Source organism: Podarcis liolepis, assembly GCF_965112155.1.
Source record: "Podarcis liolepis genome assembly, chromosome: 16".
Lineage (NCBI taxonomy): Eukaryota > Metazoa > Chordata > Lepidosauria > Squamata > Lacertidae > Podarcis > Podarcis liolepis.
In genome coordinates, this window is record NC_139567.1 from 7,369,025 (window position 1) to 7,392,684 (window position 23,660).

Below are 23,660 nucleotides of genomic sequence, written 5' to 3' on the forward strand. Positions count from 1 at the left end.
AAACATTCTATCCTTCTTTAAGACCTTTTGGCCGACCATACCCAAGAGGAAGGCCTCCGGTTTTTTAAGAAAGGTGTACTTAAACACCTTTTTTAACTCGTTATAGATCATTTCCCAGAAGGCCTTCACTCTTGGGCAAGTCCACCAAAGGTGAAAGAATGTTCCTTCAGCCTCCTTGCACTTCCAACACTTGTTATCAGACAAATGGTATATCTTAGCAAGCTTGACTGGGGTCATGTACCACCTGTATACCATTTTCATAATGTTTTCTTTCAAGGCATTACATGCCGTAAATTTCATACCGGTGGTCCATAACCTTTCCCAGTCTTCAGACATAATATTGTGACCAATGTCTTGAGCCCACTTTATCATGGCTGATTTAACTGTCTCATCCTGTGTATTCCACTTAAGCAGCAAGTTATACATTCTCGATAAAACCTTGGTCTTTGGTTCTAACAACTCTGTCTCAAGTTTCGATTTTTCCACCTGGAATCCTATTTTTTTATCCAACTTGACAACCTCATTAATTTGGGCATAGTGGAACCAATCTTGCACCTTATCTTTTAAATTTTCAAAGCTCCGCATCCTCCAGTTGTCACCAACTTTTTCTATTAGTTCCCAATATTTCGGCCAGCCGGTCTCCATATTGGGTTTTTTCCACGCCTTAGCCTCCACTGGTGATAACCACCTCGGAGTCTTACTTTCAAGTAAGTCTTTGTATTTCAGCCAGACCATGAAAATTGCTTTCCTGACAATATGGTTTTTGAACATTCCATGTGTTTTTGCCTTGCCGTACCACAGATAAGCATGCCATCCTAACGAATTGTTAAAACCTTCCAGGTCTAGGACATCTGTATTCTCTAATAAAATCCAATCTTTCAACCAGCAGAAGGCTGCCGCCTCGTAGTATAACCTTAAGTCTGGCAGGGCAAACCCCCCTCTTTCTTTTGCGTCAGTTAGTATTTTAAACTTTATTCGGGGCTTTTTGCCCTGCCAGACAAACTTTGAGATGTCCCTCTGCCACTTTCCAAAACATTCCATTCTGTCCACGACCTGCAAGGTTTGAAATAAAAACAACATTTTTGGCAAAACATTCATCTTAACAGCAGCAATTCGGCCCAGCAAGGAAAGCTTCAGTCTCGACCATGTTTCCAAATCTTTCTTAACTTCTGACCAACATTTCTCATAGTTGTCCTTAAACAAGTTCAAGTTTTTAGGCGTCAAGTTTACCCCCAGGTATTTCACCTTCTTAACCACAACTAACTCTGTTTCCTTCTGAAACCCCTCTATTTCTAAAGGCGTTAAGTTTTCCCCCAAAACTTTAGTCTTTTGTTTGTTTAACTTAAATCCTGCCACCCGACCAAATTCTTGTATCAGTTCCAGAACTCTTTTTGTACTAGATTCTGGCTCCTGTAATGTTATTACTAAGTCATCTGCAAATGCTTTCAGTTTATATTGTTTCACTCCGACCGTGATCCCCTGTATTTGCCGGTCCCTCCTAATCATGTTCAGCAAAACCTCCAGGACTGATATAAATAGTAGGGGGGATAGGGGGCACCCCTGGCGTGTTCCTTTTTCAATATGGAACTCCTCTGTCACCACATTGTTCACTATCAACTTAGCTTTTTGTTCTGAATAAATTGCTTCTATACCATTTTCAAACCCTCGTCGTACTCCCATCCCTTCCAAGTTTTTCTTCATAAATTTCCAAGAAATATTGTCAAAGGCCTTCTCAGCATCAATAAAGATTAACACTGCTTTAGTGTTAATATTTGTTTGTAAAAGTTCCAGTATATCGATAATATTCCGAGTATTATCAAACAAATGCCTGCCAGGAAGAAAGCCTGCTTGGTCCTTATGAATTACTTCATTTAAAACCTTTTTCAATCTACTTGCCAAAATGTCTGCAAATATTTTGTAATCCACATTTAGGAGTGAGATGGGACGGTAGTTCCTAAGTTGAGTCTTTTCAGTTTCCACTTTGGGTATCAATGTGATGAAGGCTTCTTTCCACGTTTCCGGTGCCCTTCCTCCCCCCATAATCTGGTTGCAAACCTCCATTAATGGTAAAGTCAAATGGTCTTTCAATATCTTATAGTATTTGGAGGTAAGCCCATCTGGGCCTGGAGATTTGCCCAGCTGCATATTCTGAATGGCATCCTCAATTTCCTGTTGTGTTATTTTGCAATCCAAAATTGATCTCTTCTCCTGAGACAATTCTGGTAGACCATTGAGTTTCAAAAATCGTTCAATCTCAGACACTTCCTCAGGCCCTTGTGTATACAACTTTTTGAAGTATTTCTGGAAACACTTTCTAATTTCACCTGGTTTCTGGATACTTTTCCCTTCCACCTCTAGGTTGGTAACGTAGTTTAATTTCTGTCTTTTCTTCAACTGCCATGCCAGCAGTTTCCCACATTTGTTTGCTGACTCAAAAGATCTTTGTCTCATTTGTTTAATTTTCCATTCCACTTCTTGATTTATCAATTTCAAATATTGTGCCTGATGGAATTTGATTTCTCGCAAGATCTCTTTGGATTTTGGTTTAGATCTTAACCTTTTCTCTCCGTCACTTATCTTCTCTAATATTTTATCCTTTTTCCCATTCCAGAGTTTCTTCTTAATTGTATTTTGTTGTATCAGAAACCCCCTCATTACAGCTTTACTAGCGTCCCAGATTGTTCTTTTTTCCACTGAAGTGTTCAAGTTGATTTCAAAATAGTCCTTTAAAGTTTTTTGGGCCTTCTTTACAATCTCTTGATCTCTAAAGAGGGTGTCATTCATTTTCCATCTAAAGGAACCGGCTGGAGTAAGTCTCAATTCCATTTTCAGGGCGTTGTGGTCGCAGCAAGTCTTTGGGCAGATTTCCACTCTTGTAGTCTTCGATGCCAGCCCTCTAGTTGTCCAAATTTGGTCGATTCTCGTCCATGATGAGTGGGCCTCAGAAAAGAAAGTTCCCTCTCTACCTAGGGGGTTCCTTGCCCGCCAAATGTCAATCAAGTCCACATTGTCTGTCAGTTCAAAAAAGGTTTTCGGTAGTCTGCCGTCCTTAGTTATTTGGTTTTGTGACTTATCCATCAAAGTGGAGACCACCCCATTCATATCTCCCATCATAATGATGTTTGAATAGTCCAGATAGTCCAGTAGTGTCTCATGTAGCTTCTTGTAAAATTCTGCTTTCCCCTCATTTGGTGCATAGATTCCTAATATCAAAACTTTTTCTCCTTGAGATTGTATTTCAATTGCCAAGATTCTCCCTTGCTCATCTTTAAACAAAAATTTCGGTGCTAGGTTCTCCTTAGCGTAGATCACCAGGCCTCTCTTTTTTACTTTGTCTGATGAAATAAATTCTTGGCCTAGTCTTTTGTTGATTAGTACCTTCCTATGGAGCCTAGTCACGTGCGTTTCTTGCAAGCAAATTATATCCAAATTTTCCTTTTTCAAAATATGGAAGATCCTTTTTCGTTTTTCCGGGGAATTTGCGCCATTAATGTTCCAGCTATACAGCTGCAGAGACATCCTGTATCGATCTGTTGTTGCTCTTTATGGGGTGTCCTCCTTTTTGTCCAAATCCGAGGGAGGAGATGGTGTTGGTTCCAGTCCAGGCTGTGGCGGAGGCCAAGGGACTGCTGTTCCCTTCTGAAGATCTTCTCCGTTGTCGTGCAGGAACTTCTGGTTGTCCTCTTTAGACTTAATTCTAACCTTCTTTCCTTTGTATTTAAATGATAGACCTTGTGGGAACTCCCACCTGTAAGGTATTCCGTTGCCTCTCAAGAGTCTTGCTAGGTCGGTATAGATGGCTCTGAGATCCAGTAGCTGTTTTGGTATGTCCTTATAGATTTCCACTCTTCTATCCTGGATCTCAAGTGATTTGTTAAAATGAAGATCAAGTATTTTGTCTCTCTCCTGTTTAGTCTTTAGGATGATCAGGCAGTCTCTAGGTCTGTCCTTTCTGGTAACACTTCCCAGTCTAAATGCCGTTGTTATTTTGAAGTCTTCGTCTTCCTTTATTCCTCAAAATTTGGAGAATTCTGCTGTCAAGAAGCCAGTCAAATCTTCTTTTTCAATCTCTGGGATAGAGCGTAGTCTTAAATTATTTTCCCTGTTTCTCAATTCCACCATAGACAGGTAGGCCTGCTGGTCACTGATGTGCTTATGTAGTGGCCTTACCTCTCCTTTCAATTCATCCACTTTTTGAATTGCTCGGTCAGCTTTTTCGTTCGCAGCTTCGGCCAATTTCCGATTCTCAGAAGTAGCGTCTTTTAGATTCCCAATTTCTTGTGAGTGCTGTGCCACTTGTTCCGATAGCTTTGTGATAGAGGATGTGGCTAAGTCAATTTTTGCTGTTTGGTCATCAACCTTCTTATTTAAAATTGCAAATTGTTGTAGCATCTCCTTCAGAAGTGTATCAGATCCACCTGCAGCCATATCCTCTGTTGCTGGTTGTTCAGCTTCCTTAAGTTCAGCTGTTGTTGAAGGTTCAGTTCCCTTCAATTCAGCTACTGTTGGAAGTTCAATTCCCTTCAGTACAGCGGGGACTGATGATCTACGTGACTGAGAAGTCAGAGTTGTTTGCACAAGCTGGCCTTTTGTTGCTTTCGCTTTTGCAGATCTTGTTTTCGGTTGGCCACTCATTCCCCACCTGTCTATGAGTCAAGGTCAAACTGTCAAAAGTTCCATGGGAAGGACAGACCTCAGTGTAGATAACAACAGCGGAGAGACAAAACAAAGTTAGTTCCCAAGGAGTTGTAAATCCCAGTCTCCACTAGAGGGAGTACAGTTAGAGGGAGTGAAGTTGGAGTTCAGGAAGGAAGGAAAAAAGTTATGGTCGCCATTAAAGTTCCTGCAACTAAATAACTTTCCAATAGTCCTTAAAACTTTTTCCACTGGCAGAGCCCTTCCAAGATTATCACAAGTATCACCTCTCAAGGTGCAGGATACAGTTGCTTAGTTATATAGTCCAAAGTTGCCTCTATGTATCTGTTTCAGTTTTATAAATTGTATCAGCAAAAGACATTCTTTTCCCCTGCCACCCCGAGGCTGGGTCTTGAACTTTAAAGTCCACCAAAGGAGAAGGTTCCCAAATTACTTCCTCCCTGTAGAGTAAATTAATAAAAAAACTTGCCTTTCATTTCAAGCCTCAGTACTGTCAGACGCATAATGCTTCCACTTTAAAATCCTTTTTCACTGCGTCCAGCCTGTCAGTTCCTTTGCCTTTGATCTGTAAGCTTTGCCGGAAGACGGACTTCCTGTTTCTCGTCACTCCGCTTTCAGCCAAATTTAAAGTCTTGAAATTCTTAAGAATCTTAAAATTGTAAAGTCCCAATTACTCACGGATTGTTCTTTTCCGAGATTGAGGGTTTCAGGAAGAAAGGTCAGCGCTGATCGGCAACAGCAGCGCGGCTTCGCTCCGCTGACTGCGAGACGACCCTCAGTGCCGCTACCCCCTCCGCGATCCGGAGCCCCGTTACGGGGTCCCTTCAACGTTTCAGGGGCTGCTTCTGGCACCCGCCGGGTCCCGGGACCACAGGCTATTACCCCCTGTGGTTTTCCTGAGTGGGTCTCCGCTTCGCCGTAGCGGACGACCCGTTTTCAGCGGAGCTCCTTCTCCTTACAAGGAGCAGGCAGCCATTACCGAACGCGCCGCCTCCGGAAGTCGAAAGGTGGGCGTGCTTTGGAGGTTGATTCATTGCAGCAGGGAGATGGAACGGAAGCTACTCCAATCGCTGCTGCTCACTAAAAACCACTAAAAGCTTTTCTGCTCTCCATACTGTGGGCGTTTGGGAGGCTGTCTTCATCACCCTGGCAGGGACTGAGCCTTGTTTCTGCTTTCGCTCTCCCCACACACAACTTTGGAATGTAGACAAAATGGCAGTACAAAAGAAAATCCTCCCCCCTTTCCTTCCACCACTGTCCCCCACCCTGCTGCCAGCATCCCACCCAAATATATACACAAATCTTGTAGGCCTGTTGCAGCTGCAGAAGTCTGTGTGGGGAGGATAAAGTTTGCAGAGGAAGCTGGAAAGGGCGGCTGTGACTAATGGCAGAAAAATATCATCGGGAAGAGGAAACTGCAGAACAGAGACCCCTCCTGCTTGCTCACTTTTCGACCTGGTTTTTGTTTGCCACCTTCCCACTTCTCTGCTCCTCACAACTGTCTCTTAACATGTTCACAGAGGAATAGAGGAGGCTGCCTCAAGACAGCTGGTCCATCCAATTCAGTTTTCTTCTTCTACACTAGGGGTAGCTAATGTACCAAACTCCCATCAAGCCCAACCACCACTGCAAGGAAGCTGCATTATGTCAGACTACACTGCCTGGCAGTGGCTCTCCAGGACTGCAGGCAGGAGCCTTTCCCAACCCCAGCTGGAGATACCTGCAGGGATTGAACCTATGACCTCCTCTTTGCAGGGCAGATGCTCTGCCACTGAACTGTGGCTCTTCCCAGCACTTTCATCCTGCAATCAGCAGGTTGGCCCCGGTCAACACAAACCATCAAGATTCCAGGCAGGCACTACCTTCACATGCCAAGGACTTAACTTGGGACCTCCTGCTGGAAAACAGATGCTCTACCTCTGATCTGCAGCCCTTCCCCTTAAAGCTACAGTCGTTCACTAGAATGGACAGTGATGGATGTGCCAAAAGGCTCTCCAAGGCACCACTCATATTCTTCCCTCTGGGTCCAAGCCCCCCAAGTAGGCAGAGCACAAAGAAAGTAGAAGATGGGGTGTCCATCTCCTCACTGCTTACATTATTGATTTTTTAATTTATTATTATTTCGGTCACAGACTAGTTCCAGCCCACATACAATATCAAGGAAGTCATAAAACACGATAGGGATACATTTGAATTTGCAATTAGGTATAACAGGGACAATACAGATATAGCAACAGTTAAAATATATATAAATTAAAACTGAGTCACTAACATATAACCTAAAATTATCATTTAAGGGCTTAATCATTATGATAGTACAGCTTGTTCCCTAAGTTTTATGGCAATCGCACAGAATTTGGCTACCCTTAATGTGATCTCACAATCCTTCTCCTCTACCAGGGATTTTAGACATTGAAGTTCGCTGCTTACATCATCATCATCTTATTATTATTATTTGAATTTATATACTGCCTATACCCAGAGGTCTCAGGGTGGTTCACAGAAGAAAATCAAAATATAAAACCACAAAATACATACCGTATTTTTCGCTCTATAACACGCACCTGACCATAACACGCACATCGTTTTTAGAGGAGGAAAACAAGGGAAAAAATATTCTGAATGAAACAGTGGACGTATCATTTTTGTGATTCATGCTGTGGCCACAGACATGTGATCTGATGGTGAATTTGGGGTGACCCAATGCAAAAATCCTGAGAATCCCTGTGGATCCATGCTTTGTAACCACGTTTTTGCACCATTGCAGCCCCAGGCAACAGTGGGTGCGTGATTTTGGGGGGGGGGCAGGCTGTAGCCATGGACATGCTATGTGCTCTGATGGTGAATTTGGGGTGACCCAATGCAAAAATCCTGAGAATCCCTGTGGATCCATGCTTTGTAACCACGTTTTTGCACCATTGCAGCCCCAGGCAACAGTGGGTGCGTGATTTTTTTTGGGGGGGACAGGCTGTAGCCATGGACATGCTATGTGCTCTGATGGTGAATTTTGGCTGACCCAATGCAAAGATCCTGAGGATCCCTGTGGATCCATGCTTTGTAACCACGTTTTTGCACCATTGCAGCCCCAGGCAACAATGGGTGTGTGATTTTTTTTGGGGGGGGCAGGCTGTAGCCATGGACATGCTGTGTGCTCTGATGGTGAATTTGGGGTGACCCAATGCAAAGATCCTGAGGATCCATGTGGATCCATGCTTTGTAACCACATTTTAAGTGGGGAGGGAAGGAAAAACACAGAAGGCTAAGAATGCAGGAGAGGGCTATAACGTGAGGAAAGGAAGGCAAAAGTTTTCCCCCACCCACCCACACAAGCCAGCCACTGTTTAAGGATTTCATCCTTTTAAATGGAAGAAAGCATATTTGAATGCTGTGTGTCTCCAAAAACAAAAAGCAGGAAGTCAAATCAGAATTTTAAGCCGAACCTGTAATCTCTCTTCCCTTCACAAACATTGTTCCCTCCGGAGCAGGGACAGGATAGAGCGACGCTCTGCTTTCCTCTCTACTTGCCTGGAGGGGAGGGGCTTTCCCTGCTCTTTGTTCCGTTTGAGCAAACACAGTAACGAAACAGAGGAGGGTGGGCAGTAAGACCCTGAGGCAGAATGCAGGGAAGCTGCCACTTCCTCTCTTCAGGCTTCCCTTCTCCCTGAAGCGCGGTTTGATTTTTGCCTTATTTTTCAGCTACAGGGACCACACATTCGCTGCATAACACGCACAGACATTTCCCCTTCCTTTTTAGGAGAAAAAAATCTGCGTGTTATAGAGCGAAAAATACGGTAATCAAAATAAAAACAACAACCCAATACCCCCCCAAAAAACACCCACATTTTAAAAGGGCATAGGATGTAAATCAGATCAACCAAAGGTCTGGTTAAAGAGGAATGTTTTTGCCTGGCACCTAAAGATGTATAATGAAGGCACCAGGTGAACTTCCCTGAGGAGAGCATTCCACAGACGGGGAGTCACTGCAGAGAAGGCCTGTTCTCGTTTTGCCAACCTCCAGACCTCTCAAGGAGGAGGCACACGAAGGGGGGCTCAGAAGATTATTTCAAGGTCTGGGGAGGTTCATATGGGAAAAGGTGGTCCTTGAGGTACTGTGGTCCTGAGCTGTTTAAGGCTTTATAGGTCAAAACCAGCACTTTGAATTGGGCCCGGAAACTAATTGGTAGCCAATGCAGTTGGATAAGGATCGGTGTAATATGCGCAAACTGTCATGCTCCAGTGAGCAACCTGGTTGCTGAATTCTGCATTAGCTGAAGTTTCTGAACCGTCTTCAGAGGCAGCCCTACATATCACACATTGCAGTAATCTAACCTTGATTACATAGGGGCATAGTTGGGCCACCAACCGAATCTGATGGAAGGCACTCTGGGCCCTTGTAGAGGGCAGGTGAAAAAGTAGTAACAGCAAGGGCAGCAGTGGAGGTGGCCTCAGCAGGTACCCAAGGATGCCTCTTTCCCATGTGTCATTCTTAATCAAGACATTGGCTCTAGTAGACTTTACTTTGGATCCAGCATTTGACAGATGACATGCTCACACCAAGGATCACTGCGCCCAAGGCATGCAAGCATGAAAACATGCACCCCCTGTGGTGGCTGTCAATGGCTACTAGATGCAATGGCTATGTTTGCCTCTGAATACCTGTTGGCTCCTCACAGGCAGGGAGTACCTGCATTAGAAACTCAGGTATCTATGCTAATCGCCAAACGGCACCTTAAATCCAGGTTATGGTCGTCAAAACTGAATGTCCAGGTGCCTTTTTTTGCAGTAACATTCATTGTTGTTTTTATTATTCATTTCTAGACCACTTTATATTTCAATGGGAAAAAAATCTCAAAATGGTTTTCAACACAGTAAATCAAATAAAACAATCCAGAATAAAACAAATTCAAGCTTTAAGGAAAATGTCCTTCTTTGAGTAGCATTTTGCTTTCCCCATATTTATTCCCCATGTGTATTTACAGTAAAGGTAAAGGTAAAGGGACCCCTAACCATTAGGTCCAGTCGTTAATGACTCTGGGGTTGCGGTGCTCATCTTGCTTTATTAGCCAAGGGAGCCGGCATACAGCTTCCGAGTCATGCGGCAGCATGACTAAACCACTTCTGGCAAACCAGAGCAGCGCACGGAAACGCCGTTTACCTTCCTGCCAAAGCGGTACCTATTTATCTACATCCACTTTGACGTGCTTTCGAACTGCTAGGTTGGCAGGAGCAGGGACCGAGCAACGGGAGCTCACCCTGTCATGGAGATTCAAACTGCCGACCTTCTAATCGGCAAGCCCGAGACTCTGTGGTTTAGACCAAAGCGCCACCTGCGTCCCTGTATTTACAGTACTTACTTAATTTATAGAGCTGTCCCATGGGGAAGTACTCTAGGAAGCCAGTATGCTGTAGTGGTTAGAGCGCCACAATAGGAGCTGGGAGATCAGGGTTCAAATCCCCAATCAGTCCTGAAGCTCACTGGATGACTTTGGAGTCAGTCGCAGCCTCCTAAGCTACCTCACAGGGTCATTGTTGGGATTAACTGGGGGGGGGGGGTTGAACCACGTACTCCTTGGAGGAAAATAAATGCAGTGAATAAGCTCTTCTGCTTACTGCTTAAGAAAGCTGGAGGTGTCAGTCAGGTGGAGATGCTGGTCACCAGCCTGGCATCCAGAGATCTCCACATGGTCGCAACAGGACCTGCACCAGTTGCAAAATGCACCCAGTACCTGGCTAATTTCTAACACTGGGGAGAACGCTTTTGCACTCAGATTCAGTTTGTGGGCTTCCTAGAGGCATCTGGTTGGCTGTGTGAACAGGATCCTGGACTGAAAGGTCCTTTGGCATGTTCCAGCAGGGCTCTTATGTCTTTTAACAATTTTTTTTATGCGCTTGAAGGGACATGGGTGGCGCTGTGGGTTAAACCACAGAGCCTAGGACTTGCCGATCAGAAGGTCGGCGGTTCGAATCCCTGTGACGGGGTGAGCTCCTGTTTCCCAGTTAGAAAGCATGTCAAAGTGTAAGTAGATAAATAGGTATTGCTCTGACGGGAAGGTAAACGGCGTTTCCGTGCGCTGCTCTGGTTCGCCAGAAGCGGCTTAGTCATGCTGGTCACATGACCCGGAAGCTGTATGCCGGCTCCCTCGGCCAATAAAGCGAGATGAGCACCGCAACCCCAGAGTCGGCAACGACTGGACCTAATGGTCAGGGGTCCCTTTACCTTTACTATACCTCTTAAAGAGATTTTTAAAATACTTAGCAGTCCACAAATGCTCTTAAATAAAAGAAAACAAACCTAGCAATGGCTATGGTCCACAGACCATCAAATATTTCCATCAAATATTTCCCAGCCCTGGATGGAGATCGTTCTCCGCCTCTTGCCTTTTCTAAGACAGCAGAACTAAGTTGTCTCATTGTCTGGCCCCAGCCTAGCCTGATTTGGAGGGTTAAAGACAATTAAATAAAAATGGGATCGGGCTTATCTTCTTCTTATTCCCTGTCAGCTGGGGCATGACAGAAGCCTTTGTCCCAGCTGCCAAAGAGATTGCCCAGCCGTCAGGCCTGCCGTATTGACAGCCCATTATGATACAGTGGCCCGGGGAAGGAGAAAGAAGCACGCGAAGAGCTAACTCTTTATGATGCAAATTGGGGTGTGCGGACACGTGTCGGTGGTGTGCAAGTGCCAGAATGGGATTTGAAGACCGCTGAGATTTTATCTGCCCGGCCTGGTGGGTACAGAGTGTGCTGGTGTGAGCATATGGAGTCCCTAGCAGCCAAGAGCACCTGGCCTTGCATATATATTAGGGAGCCGAGAGAGCTGGTTGTAATAAAAGGGGCAGGGCCTGGAACGTAGTCTCTATGCTGAGAGGCAGGAGCTCCACTCGCCTCCAGCTGGATGACCCTTAACTGGATATTCAAGAGCCTGTTAATGAAATTAATCAATGCAAAGGGGGAGGGGGAGGATAATAGGCCATATGCAGGGCTTGTTAGAAGGTCACCGAAAGCCACACTGCTCATTTCTGTGCTCAAGCACAAATATCGGAACGCTGCCTCTAGGGAGGAGGGGGAAACTCAATTTGGTTTGCATGTGCCTAGCTCACACTCTCTGAAATGATATGCAGACTGAAACATTCACACTTCTCTGAATTTTGCAGCGTGGTTCTACAGCCAAGCGATACACTCTAAAGTAGACATACTAGGGTAAAGCAGGCATAACAATGCATATAAATAGCGAAATGGATGTACAAAATGCATTTTTAGAGGAAACTGCTGTGTATCACCACACAACTTGGAGTTTCTCCTTCAAGCCCCCAAAATATAAGAAGCCTGCTTCACAGTACTATTCGGTATGGCTGCCCCTGTTCCGCTGAGATAAAGCAGGCAACCACTAGTCGTACTTCATGAAAAGAACTGAATATGTCTTTGTTTTGGCAATCTTTCCCAGCAGAATGATAATATCTATGTCTTAGGTTTAAAAATGATAGAAAGTGAACACCTATCTTCAGATGGTTTTGTTTTGTTTTGCATTGCTTTTAAAACAGATTTGTAGCTGTTTTGTGATATGCTTGTAAATCCTCTTAACATTCAGAAATAACTAAAGAAAGAATTCTTGTGGGGGCAAATCCCATAGTTTAGCCATGTCCTGTGTGATGAAGTGCTTTGTTTTTTCTGCCCAGGATCTTCCAACATTCAGCTTCACTGAACGGCCCTGAGTTCTAGGACTGCATTTGTTTACAACCCATGAGATGCCTGTTCCAGGAGAAGAAATATAATAATAATAATAATAATAATAATAATAATAATAATAATAATAATAATAATAAATACCCCGCCCATCTGCCTGGGTTTCTCCAGCCACTCTGGGCGGTTTCCAACAGAACACTAAAATACAATAATCTATTAAACATTAAAAGCGTCCCTAAATAGGGCTGATTTCAGATGTCTTCTAAAAGTTTGGTAGTTATTTTTCTCTTTGACATCTGGTGCGAGGGCATTCCACAAGGTGGGTGCCACTACCGAGAAGGCCCACTGCCTGGTTCCCTGTAACTTGGCTTCTCGTAGCGAGGGAACTGCTAGAAGGCCCTTGGCACTAAACCTCAGTGTCCGGGCAGAACGATGGAGGTGGAGATGCTCCTTCAGGTATACTGGACCGAGGCTGTTTAGGGCTTTAAAGGTCAGCACCAACATTTTTAATTGTGCTCAGAAACATACTGGGAGCCAGTGTAGGTCTTTCAAGACCGGTGTTATATGGTCTCTGTGAGCCTAGAGTCCAGGCATGTCCAAAGTCCACTTCGGGGGCCTAATCCAGCCGCTGGTCGGTTTAATCCAGCCCCTGTGGCAGTCTATCTCCTGGGGGGAAATCCTAAAAAAACTCAACAACTTCAATCTTAAAAAAAAAAGCTCCATAACTTTGGGGTAAAATTGTAAAAAAAGCTCAACAACTTCAATCCTAAAAAAAGGCAAACAATTTGGTCGGCCCTCAGGCATGTTCACTTCATCAAATCCAGCCCTCTTTGAAAAAAGTTTGGACACCCCAGGCAATCCGACAGATGCCAGTGACCCTCATCCCAATAGAGGGAATTGCAGATCCTCCCTTCTCCTCTGCCCTCCATTTGCATTGTGGGAAATGAATTTAAACAGGCCCCCATTGAGTGAGCGGGTGATTAATTGTCTTTCAGAGTGGATGAAGAGCCCCCATTACAAGACACTCATTCACTCTAATTCATCAGCCTCATTCATTTTGCTGACATTCGCTTGGGATTATTTTGATTGTGGGCAGCGAGGGCTTTCAGTTGGGAATTCACAAAGCACACCCGCACAAACACCCACACGCACCACCGCGATCTGTCATTAAGTGAGAGAGAACACTTCAGACTGAATTGCATCTTACAGCTGCTCAAAGAGGCTGGGAGTTCATCGTATTTCATGTTAGTTCAATGAAGAGCATTTGGGAGAATCCACGCCCACTGGCGGCCTCATTATCAAAGCAAGGAATGGATCCGACATCGAGGATCAGAGCTAGGAATTGACACAACTGCTGCAGAGGACCCAAAATTTATTTCCATCCATTGAATGAGAAGTCTTTATAGTAGGATATGGAAACAAACATGCGGTTTAAAAGAATAAATCCAAGACCAAAAGGCACCCCCAATTAACTGGGCAACATTCCCCTGCCCCAAAGATTGCATGTTATTTTTAACACACCAAACATTGAAAGCAATGACTTCCACTGAAGAATCCTAGAAACTAAAGGTGTTGGCAACTGTAGTTTTGCACGGGTAACCATAGTCCCCAGAATTCTTTGGGGGGAGTAATGTGCTTTAAATGGATGGTGTGTACACAGGCTAAACATTTCATGAAGGCTACAGATGGGAGGAACTGTTTTAGCAAACGCTTTCCCTCCTCACTCTCACATGCAAGAGAGAATGCAGTTTTGAAGACGCCACCTGTGGCAATGTGCACACACAGTTTACAAACTCAGTGGAACAATTCTGAAGTGCAGGCACTCCTCAGTTACAGCACCCAGAGCCATGTCCCTCCTAAAACGATACAACAAACATGGATATTTGACCAATGCAGACATTACGGCTTGAATACGAAGTCAGAGTTTTCCTTACTCCGGCATCCTGCTTCACCCAACATCCAGTTTAATGAAGGGCTCAGTCTATGCTGAGACAGAGGCAGATCGAGAGATTGAGAGCGAGATCCTAATATTCAGGGCAGAATCAGTAAGGGATGTGGCCTGAGGAAAGGTCGAGAGATCTAGACAGGGATCAGCAAACTTTTTCAGCCTGGGGCCAGTCCACTTTCCCTCAGACCTTCTGGGGGGCCGGACTATATTTTTTGGGGCGGGGGTAGTGAACGAATTCCTATGCCCCACAAATAACCCAGAGATGCATTTTAAATAAAAGGACACATTCTACTCATGTAAAAACACGCTGATTCCTGGAACGTCCGTGGGCCAGATTTAGAAGGCAATTGGGCCAGATCCGGCCCCCAGGTCTTAGTTTGCCTACTCATGATCCAGAGTGTTGCATTTGGCCCCCAGGCCTGAGATTCCCCATCCCCGCCTTAAAGATTAACTCAGAGTAGACCCACTGAAATTACTGAACCAAAGTCAGCCACGTCTATTTACTTACTTCAATGGGTCTATGCTGAGTGAAACTAGCTTCTGAATACAATCCTCGCAGTTCACTGAAGAGTAAGCCAGCCTGGTCCTGTGTCTGTCAGCACTGACATCCTCCTCCCCAACCTTTTCCTACCATGCCAACAGGGTCTGCTAGGAGCCCAAGTACAGAAATAAGAAAGCTGAACTAGGTCACACAGCCCTGGCATGGGTTACAGGGCTCTCCAAGGGGAGCTTAACTGGCTTGTCAAGAACTCCTGGTCCACATACGATGGCCACATTCTCATTGCCTGTATAAGACTGCAACTGTGGAACAGCGACTGATGCCACATTCCCATTTCAGTGGGACCAAACCAGACCATGGGGGAGCTCTTTCAGGATATCTCTAAAGATGGTCCAGTCCAAATATCTGCTCTGAATCAGGATCCCCCTTCACCTAAAGTTCTCTAACATATATGTTCACATACTGAGTTACAGAACTGGAAGATACAGTGGTACCTCGGGTTAAGAACTTAATTCATTCCGGAGGTCTGTTCTTAACCTGAAACTGTTCTTAACCTGAAGCACCACTTTAGCTAATGGGGCCTCCCGCTGCCGCCGCGCGATTTCTGTTCTCATCCTGAAGCAAAGTTCTTAACCCGAGGTAATATTTATGGGTTAGCAGAGTCTGTAACCTGAAGCATCTGTAACCTGAAGTGTCTGTAACCTGAAGCGTCTGTAACCTGAGGTACCACTGCATTTTGTTATTATTATTTCTAAACAGCCACTTAGAGGTTTTAATGATTAAACAGGACAGTATATAAATTCTGTTAAATAAAAATAATACTGATTTTTAAAAAAACGTTTTAAAAAAGTATTTATACTCAATTTGCTATATTGTGAGCTGCTTTGTGAAGGTATTTTGCCTTGAATAGCTGGGATATAAACCTACATGAATAATCAATGTTAAAATAAATCAGTGATAAAGATTTAGCATAGCCTATGACAGGAAATCTGATCGTCACCTTCAAATATCTCAATGACTGTCACATAGACGATGCAGCAAGCTTGTTTTCTCCTGCCTGGGAGGGCAGGACTTGAACCAATGGCTTCAAGTTACAAGAAAGGAGATTCCAACTAAACGTCAGGAAGAACTTTCTGACAGAAAGAGCTGTTTGACAGGAGGCTTTTAACCAGAGGTTGGATGGTCCTCTGTCATGGATGCTTTAGCTGAGATTCCTGCACTGCCAGGGGTTGGACTAGATGCCCCTTAAGGTACCTTCCAACTCTAAGATTCTATGATTCTATGTGTAATAAACACATTAGAGCAGGCACCCCCAGACTCGGCCCTCCAGATGTTTTGGGACTACAATTCCCATAATCCATGACCACCAGTCCTGTTAGCTAGGGATGATGGGAGCTGTAGTCCCAAAACATCTGGAGGGCCAAGTTTGGGGATGCCTGCATTAGAGGGAGTAACCTTAGGATATGATTACTAATGCAGTAACTGCTTCTGAAGTTTGAGCCCAATTTTCCACCTGTGTTGTGCCAACTTATATCGGACTTTCCCAAGCTGGTGCTGCTCACCGGATGTTCTGAACCACAACTCCCACCAGCCCTCCTGTTAGCATGGCAGGGTTGGGGGTTATTGGCGTCACGACCCGACAACATTGGCAGGGCACTGCACTGGCTGCCCCCGATTTTCTCCGTTTCCCCTGATGCAGCAACAACTTTCATCACGAGCAGAGAGATGAGAAAGACTGCAGCATGCTAAATCTAAGTCCCTAGAATGATTCAGCCCTAGAACATTAGGCCCACTCACATCAGGAACATCCTTCATCTTTGTGGCACAGTGGGAACACCCCCATAAGCTAAATATGCCAGGGAAGGATGTTGATTTCTGTGTATTTAATTACAGGGAGCCTCTCGCTTTCCCAGCTGATGTGCAACTAATACTGCAATTGAGTTGTCGCTAATTGTGCCTCTTTTGTTTCCTCTTAAAGGTTTGCTGGATCTTTGGGGCCTGGGAATCCATGTTTGGTTACCCTACTGGAAGTGGCAGGCCTCCTAAGAATGCTACTTTTCATGGGACGCGGGTGGTGCTGTGGTCTAAACCACTGAGCCTCTTGGGCTTGCCGATCAGAAGGTCAACGGTTTGAATCCCTGCGAGGGGGTGAGCTCCCATTGCTCTGTCCCAGATTCTGCCAACCTAGCAGTTCGAAAGCACACCGGCGAAAGCAGATAAATAGGTACCGCTGCAGCAGGAAGATAAACAGCGGTTCCATGCACTCTGGTTTCCATCACAGTGTTCCATTGCACCAGAAGTGGTTTAGTCCTGCTGGCCACATGACCCAGAAAGCTGTCTGTGGACAAACACCAGTTCCCTCAGCCTGACAACAAGGTGAGCGCCGCAACCCGATAGTCGCCTTTGACTGGACTTAACCATCCAGGGGTCCTTTTACCTTTACCTTTTACTTTTCATCACTTAAAGTAAAGCTTCTCCCTCTTTTGGATGGAATATGTTTAAATGCAACTATTTCCAGGTTCAATCCCTGGCTTCTCCTGTTAAGCAGACCAGGAAGCCACTATTGGGAAATGCATTCTGCCTCTGAGACGCCAAAGTGCTGCTTCAGGTCAGAGTAGACTATACTGAACTAGACAGATCAATAGTCTGGCCTGGTGTAAGTCAGTTCCCTAAGTTGCAGGTGTAAAGCAGGTCAGCCAAGTCACATAAAGGCAAACTAAACTGGGATACATACTGGTTCCAAACCACGGTTCTTTGTTGGAAAGATCAAGTTCCGCTCCCCCTTGGTTCCATTTGTATATTGACAGATCTGCATCATGCCTCACCCTGTTTCATATTCCAAGTTCCTGTATTGTTCCAGTGTTTCCTCTGTGGCAATAAGGGAGTCTTTAAGGTTCTCTTGCTGAGGGCAGCAACCAATTGCCCAGTGCAGCTCCTTTAGCCAAGACAGGACATGACCCTTGATTCAGCTTATTTAGTCAGATGCCAGAAGGGTGTGACAGTAGGGATAGGGGTTGAAATTCAATTTTGGTTTATTCTAATGTAGGTAACTTAGTAATTTGCACTTCCTGAAATGATAAGAGAACCAAAACGCTGCTAGCATTCAAAATTTGCACTTCTCCCAATTTTGTGACACGGTTCTTCAATCAAATAATGGGTGCACTAGGGGAGTGTGGGAAAACAAATGCATGTATTTGTGAAAATAACATACAAAAATGCATCGTTCTCATGCAAAATTGCTTACTAAAAGTGTGCATATTTGGAGGAATTTGCACTAAAATGCTGATCAATTTTCATGAAGACTTAAAAAAAAAAAAAAAAAGCATTAGCAAGATGATGTGGCAACTTTTAGCTGGAGTCAGACAACCACACACTGGAAGTCATACCATTGGTCCAGTCTACAATAGCAGGCAGTAGCCCTTTAGGGTTTCCAACAGCAGATTTCCCCAGCTCTACCTTGAGATGTTGTGAGCTGAACCCAAGACCTTCCTGCAAGGAAGGCAGGTGCTCCCCCACGGAGCTATAGAGTCCTTCTCTTCTCCGGGAAGTTGCTTTCTGGGGGAATCAGAGTGCCTTCTGTCCAGAAGTCCTGCTTGTACGATTGCTCATAAAAAATAATAATTACAAATGCAAACGACTCTCCAGTTCCAAAGGAAACCAAGTTGAGTAGCCCAAGCGTTGGGCAGCTCTCCTCTCAGAGAAGCGGAGAACATGTGGCCCCATTTTACATAGACTCTTTGTGGCAGGGAGCATCCAGCGAGACCATTTAGAGCGCCTTAAGCTTCACTCCTAACAATCTGGTTGGTGACACTGACTGTGCTCCCGTGGGTCCTCATTGCAGCAAATTACCTGCTTTAAGTATTAAGAAGGGGTGGCAGTGGCGGATGGGGGAGAGCCGTTTAATTTTAGATTGGAGAAGTTAGTAGCTGAGCCCCGGGGGTTGCCATGGAAACTAGGCATTGGTTGCCATTTCTCCCTTCCCACCTCTAAGTAATTAGGTAGCGAACCTCCCCGCAGGGGGAAAATAGGACTGGAGCTCAAAATCACATTTGAGCAATTTCACCATCATGTGGGAAATCTTCTGTTAACACAGTTTCACCTTTCGGAAGGTAAGCTGCTTGCCACTTTACAAACTCACCATATCCCTGGTGGACAGTGCAGGAGAAGAAGCTGGGGTATGCCTTCCTGGTGGCATGTTTAAATGTCCTTCCTTCATCAATCCTGGAGGGAAGATATACAAATACCCCAAACCCCAAACCACAAGTGGCCCTACAACTCCGGAGAGCTCGAGTCAGTGACTCATGTCCTCCTGTACTCCTTTTGGTCATGGCATAGATAGATAGAGAAAACTTTATTTGCATTTGCTAATAGCCATAGCAACAGTAAAACATTACAGTATACGCAGAAAAGGAAATTTGATATAAGAGCACAATTTAAAGTCCTGAATCAGCAGTCAGTTAGTGGCCCTTTTTCTGATTGCCCCAGCTATGAACCTAGCAACCTTTGCTGCTATCTGCTCATTTTGATCTGATAGAAGAAAGGGCATTGTGGCAGTGGTTGAGCGCCCTGGGATGGTTAATACAAGTGGGGTGATGATCTCGTTCCTCAGGTCTTTGTAGACAGTACAAGACAGCAGGACGTGTGCCACTGTTTTGGTGCTACCGTCTCCACAGGGGCAAAGACGTTTCTCAGGCGGAATCTTTTGGAATCGACCCTCAAATACCACAGAAGGCAAAACATCCAGTCTTACAAGTGTAAAAGCACGTCTGTATTTGGGGATAATAAGTTTGTGCAGCTATGGGGCCAGAGAATCAAAATGGAGAGGTGGAAAATGAACATACCAAGGGCAGAATTTCCTTAGAATCATAGAATCATAGAGTTGGAAGAGACCACAAGGGCCATCGAGTCCAACCCCCTGCCAAGCAGGTTGTTGTTATGCTGTTGTTATGGTGGCCAGGTTGTTCTAATGGTCGTGGCATATGTGAAATCTCTACTGAACCCTTCTTATAAAATCTGCCAGGAGTTGCACGTCTCTCAACTCCGTTCAGCTCGACACACATCTCTCACTCTCAGTCTGGCCAAATACTGCGCTGCAGCAAACAAAATCCACCAAGAACTGATTCCAAGCACTCCCTGGAATCTCTGACAGGACCACATCTTTTAAGCTGCTGGTGCCCGTCTTATTTTACTCTACATTGTTGTTTATCAACCTCATTTCATTTCATGACCTTTTGTGTTTTGTGTGCTACTTATTTGGATTCCTTGGTACTACTCATTGACTTCAACAATCAAGGTTTGATAGAATGTGCTGCTGGGCTACGTATTCCAGCCAGGATGCAAGGCAGAAATCTCATAATTCCATGGCTGGTGGATGTCTGTCCATAACACCTCTCCAATCTGCCTTACATGCCTGCCCGTGTCTGCAGTTTCTATTAGTTAGTACCTTCCTTCTGCAGTCTCCAATGAAATGACAAGCTCAGGGTGGGGTGGGAGCGGAAACAGAAGAAGAAGAAGAAGAAGAGTTTGGATTTGATATCCCGCCTTTCACTCCCCTTCAGGAGTCTCAAAGCGGCTAACAATCTCCTTTCCCTTCCTCCCCCACAACAAACACTCTGTGAGGTGAGTGGGGCTGAGAGACTTCAAAGAAGTGTGACTGGCCCAAGGTCACCCAGCAGCTGCATGTGGAGGAGCGGAGACGCGAACCCAGTTACCCAGATTACGTGACTACCGCTCTTAACCACTACACCACACTGGCTCTCAGAAACAGACCCTTGCCAGCTTCATTAATGCCACTTCTCAGGGGGTTTTTTAAACATAAATATAAAAATATTACAATGGGTGCATTCACATGGCAGTATACAGCGGTAAAGGTAAAGGGACCCCTGACCATTAGGTCCAGTCGTGGCCGACTCTGGGGTTGCGGCGCTCATCTCGCTTTATTGGCCAAGGGAGCTGGTGTACAGCTTCCGGGTCATGACTAAGCCGCTTCTGGCAAACCAAGCAGCGCACGGAAATGCCGTTTACCTTCCCACTGGAGCGGTACCTATCTTTTATCTACTTGCACTTTGACGTGCTTTTGAACTGCTAGGTTGGCAGGAGCAGGGACCAAACAACGGGAGCTCACCCCGTCACAGGGATTCGAACTGCCGACCTTCTGATCGGCAAGCCCTAGGCTCTGTGGTTTAACCCACACCTCGGGTTAAAAACTTAATTCGTTCCGGAGGTCCATTCTTAACCTGAAACTGTTCTTAACCTGAGGTACCACTTTAGCTAATGGGGCCTCCCGCTGCCGTCACACAATTTCTGTTCTCATCCTGAAGCAAAGTTCTTAACCCGAGGTCCTATTTCTGGGTTAGTGGAGTCTGTAACCTGAAGCGCCTGTAACCTGAAACGTCTGTAACCCGAGGTACCACTATATTCCATTTCCCCAATGTTCCCCTAATTTTTAATTTCTGCATTATATTTGAGCTACAAATGCCACTTCTGGAAATCAAGTGGAAGTTTAGGGCTCAGTTCTGTGTCAATGCTTCCAGGAAATCCATCTGCTGCAACCCCATTAATCCACAAAATTGTGGGAGTAAAGTGATGAAATTTGCGGTGGCACGCCAACACAGAGTTCTTTCTTGCTGTTTCCATGGGGGAATTGTGGGGCAACAGAAGCATGAATGTGCAGAAAGGGAGCGGTGGCACTGCCCAATGTTGCACATTGTTGTATCACACCAGACACCATGGTGTGAGTGAAAAGAGTGTGACAGAGAATCATAGAATTGTAGGGTTGGAAGGGACCACAAGGATCGTCTAGTCCAACCCCCTGCAATGCCACAATTTTTTGCCCAAAGATTAAGAGTCTCATGCTCTACCGACTGAGCTGGTATACTGCAGGTATAGCAGTGTGAAAGGGTCATTGGACACAGGCACTAGCATTCTAATCAGGCATCATAATCATGTCTGAACGCACCCTTTGTGAATCAATGGCTAGGGCTGACCCTAACAGCCAATCAGCCAATCCCCTCTGCTGGAGAACAGAACTCTGCATGGCTCGTGACCTGCCCTTGTCCCATCACTAAAATGCAGTGAAGGATGCTAACCCATTACTATTATTATTATTATTATTATTATTATTATTATTATTATTATTAAAATCCTTTATTAGGCATAACACACCACACATTAACAAACAAACATCATATACAGTGGTGCCTCGCAAGACGAAATTAATTCATTCCGCAAGTTTTTTCTTCTTGCGAGTTTTTCGTCTTGCGATGCACGGTTTCCCATAGGAATGCATTGAAAATCAATTAATGCGTTCCTAGGGAAACCGCCTTCAGACCAGGTCCGGGGACAGTCTGTCCCCCGACCTCTTCTGAAGGCTGGGGGGGGAACAAGGGCTTTTCTTCCCACCCCCAGCCTTCAGAAAGCTGTTCTGAAGGCTGGGGGTGGGAAGAAAAGCCCTTCTCCCCACCTCCCGCCCCGCAAGCTCCGGGGACAGGAGGGCTTTGCTGCCGACCGCCAGCATTTTAAAAGCCCCTGCTGTCCCGGGGCGATTTTAAAATGCTGGCGGGCGGGAGCAGAGAAGCAGCCCCCTGCGACCCTCTCCCGGCTGGAGAGGTGACACGCGCCTACGGAGAAAGAAGAAAGAATCACGTGGTTATTGTTGCTAATTTATTTAATGGAGTTATTAAGCCTGGTTTTCAAAAAGGAGATTACAGTGTACTCTAAAACAAAGAGTAAAAAGCTAACTAACAACCCACAAATGCAGGGCTGTATGTGACTGACTTCTACTCAGAGTAAGCCCACTGAAATGAATGAGTTCTAAGTTAGACATGCCTAATAACTGCAAAGGGTCTATTATGAGTAAGACTAGCACGGGCTACAACTCACAATCAACAATATTCAGGACCTGAGCCACTAATAGAAAAAATAAGAGCAGCAGCAGATAAAAGCGCAATATGACAAAATCAACCAAGTGCAGACTGGATTAAATAAGCCTTTGGCCCGCAATGAGGAGTGGCATACTTCCTGGGAGAGGCAATTCCAAAAAATTGGTGCCACCCCATAAAAGGTCCTGTCCCTGGTCTCACTTCATAAGAAAGCTGTGTGTGCCTGTTAGTAGTAATTAAAGAGACACTCTCCAAGGTGGGAAAAGATTCTCAGATGTTGTTCCAATGCACACCTGAGAATACATTATTTAATTATTCTCTCTTTCAACTGTGTAATGGATTTTTAAACTGCTTTTCAAGAACAATTATCTTCCCAAGGCAGACTAGCAGCTGTTCACAGGGGACGTGAGAAATGCGGGATGCTTGCAGTGGAACCTTTCAGCATGGCCATCAATAGGCTGAATAACCTGATACTTGTGTATTTAAATGGCATTTCTATCTTTCACACATGCTCACAGACAGCAGGTTGGGAGAGGCACAAAAGTATCTTAAGTGCCATGTGTGAAATATTCCTAAATCCCGGTGGGAGTACAGTGTCTGACACGTCCATAACTGAAAGCTCTTGGCTACATCTGAGCCTCCTTGGCAGATATCTTTCCTGTTTCATGGCACTTAACGCCCACTGCAGGGATTTCTGAACAAGCACGGTTGGCAATGGAAGAAGATGCATGCAAAGGAAGGATGGGGCAAGCGAGGCAGAGGAAAAGTGCAGAAAGGGAAGAAGAGACAGATAGCATCATAGCTCTCAAGGGTATTACATTGTTCTAGGGACAATCTGGGAGTGGGCATTGCTGTAAAGAAGGAAAAGAGTTTTTGTGGGGTGGGGTGGGAAGCTGCAAATCTAGAAACAGTTCAGTCCAATTCCTAAAAATAATCTGAGTCTTACAGCACTGTGCTCATGGGACTTACTCTCTGGTAAGAGAGCCCTGTTTAGGGA

General features: G+C 45.1%; 2 protein-coding genes across 2 annotated transcripts in view; one reads left to right on the top strand and one right to left on the bottom strand.

Annotated features, from left to right (window-relative positions):
- Positions 1-20,532, top strand: part of LOC310695811 (interleukin-36 receptor antagonist protein-like) — a 92,995-nt gene extending 72,463 nt beyond the window's left edge. The window contains exon 6 of the transcript XR_014520236.1: positions 20,289-20,532. The gene's annotated coding sequence lies outside the window, so the exon portion shown is untranslated. The remainder of the gene's footprint in view (positions 1-20,288) is intronic.
- LZTS1 (leucine zipper tumor suppressor 1) overlaps positions 1-23,660 on the bottom strand; it is a 56,692-nt gene that overhangs the window by 20,655 nt on the left and 12,377 nt on the right. The gene's annotated exons all lie outside the window — the stretch shown is intronic.